The sequence below is a fragment of the Brassica oleracea genome, chromosome C9 (assembly GCF_000695525.1).
Source record: "Brassica oleracea var. oleracea cultivar TO1000 chromosome C9, BOL, whole genome shotgun sequence".
Classification (NCBI taxonomy): Eukaryota; Viridiplantae; Streptophyta; class Magnoliopsida; order Brassicales; family Brassicaceae; genus Brassica; species Brassica oleracea.
Window position 1 is genome coordinate 39,667,727 of NC_027756.1, and position 3,515 is coordinate 39,671,241.

General features: G+C 34.4%; 1 long non-coding RNA gene across 1 annotated transcript; it reads right to left on the reverse strand.

Moving 5' to 3' along the window:
• Positions 1-3,075: 3,075 nt before the first annotated feature.
• On the reverse strand, positions 3,076-3,484 carry LOC106317788. The gene is made up of 3 exons (XR_001265232.1): positions 3,411-3,484; positions 3,171-3,331; positions 3,076-3,107 (listed from the first exon to the last, which is right to left on the reverse strand). It is a non-coding gene; the product is annotated as an uncharacterized LOC106317788 (long non-coding RNA).
• Positions 3,485-3,515: the final 31 nt, after the last annotated feature.

Genomic DNA, 3,515 nt, shown 5'->3' on the forward strand with positions numbered 1-3,515 from the left:
GTCTTCGTAAAACGGTTCTGCAAGACACATAAAGTATCAGTAAATATGGCAATACATCTCGTTTGTCTGAGCAATCGAGAGACAGAAATCAAAGTGCAGTTGAAATTCGGAACGTATAACACGTCATCTAAGTAGTAATCTCGACTAAGAACAAGTCGGCCCTTTTTAGTAGCTTTAGACCCACGTCCATTCGGAAATTTAACTGAAGATGGAAGAATATCCATGATATTGCTCAAAATAAACATGTTTCATGTCTATGGTGTGGGGCTCCTATATCTATAATAACATCAGTTAACTTTGCTTTACCAGACAGGCGTTCAGAAGAGATGTTTGAACGGGAAGACTGCAGAAGTTGAATCAGCTGTCCAATTTGATCATTCTTGATGGACGATGTAGTATTGGCATTGTTAGCTGAAGGACGTGTGGAGTTTTAACGGCCATGTCCATGGTTGCTTGAGTTTGAGAAACGACCACCACGTCCTCGTTGAGATCCTCCAGTATTGGTATTGTTCCTCTGTTGTTCGTTCCACCATTCCGGTAAGCCATGTAAAAGAAAGCACTCAGTGACATCATGACCTTTCCGTGAACAATGTGTACATGACCTATTTGGGTCACGACTCCGAACTGCAGAAATTTGAGTTGTCTCCTTAGGTGTATATGCTTGAGTATTAAACCCAATAGCTTCTCCCTTAAGCTCAATTGATTTGGTTGTATTGTTGTGTTGCTCTTCGCGTATGACTCGGGAGTAAACATTATTGATGTCAGGCAGAGGATCCTCATCAATGATTTGAGATCTTATATTACGAAAACGAGACTCGTCGAGACCAAAGAGAGACTTATGGACTCGAATCTCTGCATTCTCCTTTTCAATATCAGCTGAAGCCTCGCACGTACACGGTCGCATTGTGCGCAAGTTATCCAATTCTTCCCATAATTTAGTGAGTCGTCCATAATACTCAATCACAGTATGTCCGTTTTGCAGACAAGTATTGATGGATTCGCGTAGTTGATGGACACGAACACCGTTTTTGACAGAGAAACGTCGTTGAAGACTTTCCCATAGTTTGTGTGCATCTTGGACAAAGGTTACTGTTGATCGTATCATTGGGTCAATAGATGTACGTATCCATCCGACCAACATTGAATTAGTTGCCATCCATCGAGATAGATCTGGTTCTGCGGATGGTTTGGTAATGGTTCCATTGATGAAACCAAGTTTTTGTTTCGCCTGAATTGAGTTAGACAATTATGTTGCCCATTCTGTATAGTTATCATCTTGAAGTAGAACAGAGGTACTAAGAGCACCCGGATTGTCTAACGGATGTAAGTAGTAAATAGAAGAAGTATTTGAGTTGATGACCGAGCTCAGACTTGAATTCAAAGATGAATTCGTACCCGGCATGTTCTTCATGAGAACACGTTAGAGAAAAAAAATTAATAAGATATAGGTTCCAGAATTTTACGCTCTGATACCATGAATAGATTGGAATAGAATGAGTTATCTTATTATGAAAGCAATAGATCGGTATTTATATAAGGTAATGAACTTAAGTTGATATGACGCAGAATAATATTATCATTATCTTAAACTAGTTAGGACTTATCCCAGTAAATATAACATAGCTATCCATGCGGTGGTGTGTGGTAAATAATGTATACAACAACCATGATATGTCACCTGATCGATCATATCCCAGATACTAAAAATTCTTAGTTGATGATCAAAGGACTAAAAATTTAATAAATCCACCAAACATTATACGATTTTAATTTACCATTTCCATCACACTTGCCATTTTTTCAACTTCTGCTTTTGGAATTTGACTATTGGCAAAAAGAATTAATGAAACTAGTTATCAATGGTTTCAACGTTCGTTTTTTCATCCTTCATTGTCACCTTTCCTTTCACTTTCTAGACCATACATACACGAGAATACTGCATAGGCTGTCCCAATACATATACATATACATGTAAATGTGCGACAGTGAGAGTGTATGTATGTACGTATGTATGTATATTCTTCTCTTTCCGGAAAGGGAAAAAGAAAAAGAAGCAGAACTTCCGGTAGCAATCTGACGGACAAGCATGAAATGCTATTTTACCTATTTAAGAAGGATTTTTAATGTTAATTAAAACCTCTCCATTAAGTTTGTTTAGAGTAAAAATCCACAAACTAAGTATTTAACGAAAAACCTCCAAACTAATTTTATTTAATGAATTAAACTCTAACCGATCATAATTACCATTACTACCGGTAAATTTTTAGTTTATGAGTTTCTATATTAAGTAAACATAATTAAAGAGTTTTATCATTTAAAAAAAAATTAGTTGAGAGATTTTAACGTTAAAAATCTATTTAAGACCATTATTTTATTTAAGAAAAAAAAATTAGTTCGTTAAGTACTTAGTTTGAAGATTTTTACCGAAAACAAATTTAGTTGGGAGATTTTAACGTTAATAATTCATTTAAGAACATTATTTTATTTAAGCAAAAAAAAAGAACTTGGTATGAAATACACATAAATAATACGCAAGCATGAAGCAAGGAAATTACTATTTCTCATCGTGCCTTCCGATTTGCTTTTTTATATCACACTTTTTTTATATCACACTTTTAATTGATTCGTATGCATGTTTCAACTTATGACTGAACTTGGCAAGTGGGCATTGGACTTTGCTTCATGGACCTTATCGTGGCCCATATGTCATCCTTTAATTTATGCTCTGCTATCGCAATAGGCCATGTAATTTCGTTTTGTTTCTACCTTATGGTCAATGTTTTTAAAACCGGACCGGCGAGCGAACCGGAAATATTTTGGATCACGGGTCATTATGGTTCGGCCGGGTTCGACCGGGTTCGATCCGGTTCGTTTAGATTAAGCTGAATCTAATGATGTTTTCTATGTATATTTTTACAAAGATAAATCATCTCAAATAAAATGTTTCAATAACCTTAATGTTAAGAAAATCTTCAAAAATAACAAACTTAAATGTAATAAAAGTAATAAAAGTAATAAAACAATTTAATAATCCAAATCTAAAATTTATAAGAAAAAAAACATTTAAATTTTGTTCTCCAAGTCTTTATCACTCTAATCTGCATCACCTTTAAAAAAATATACACATTAGTTAAAAAGACTATATTTTGAAATAAAATTCAAAATCATACCATGATTGAGTTCTTCGCCATCTTTAGGATATTCTTCAAGAAGTTTATCTTCTAATTCAGAAAAATCAAGTTCTCCTTCTCCTTCTTCTTCCACAATCCAAAACTCAGTTTTATCAATTGACTCATAATCAACGGGATCATATGATCTTTTTGTCCCATACCTACGTAAAGAAACAATAGCGTATTACCAAATGAATAATAACACACAAATATTTGTTATAAACTTCACAACTAACTAACCTGTTTTGTAAACGCAAGTTGTAGTGATCATATACAAGATCATTGAGTCTTTGATGCTCTAGCTTGTTTCTTTTTTTGGTATGAATACGTTCAAAGACACTCCAG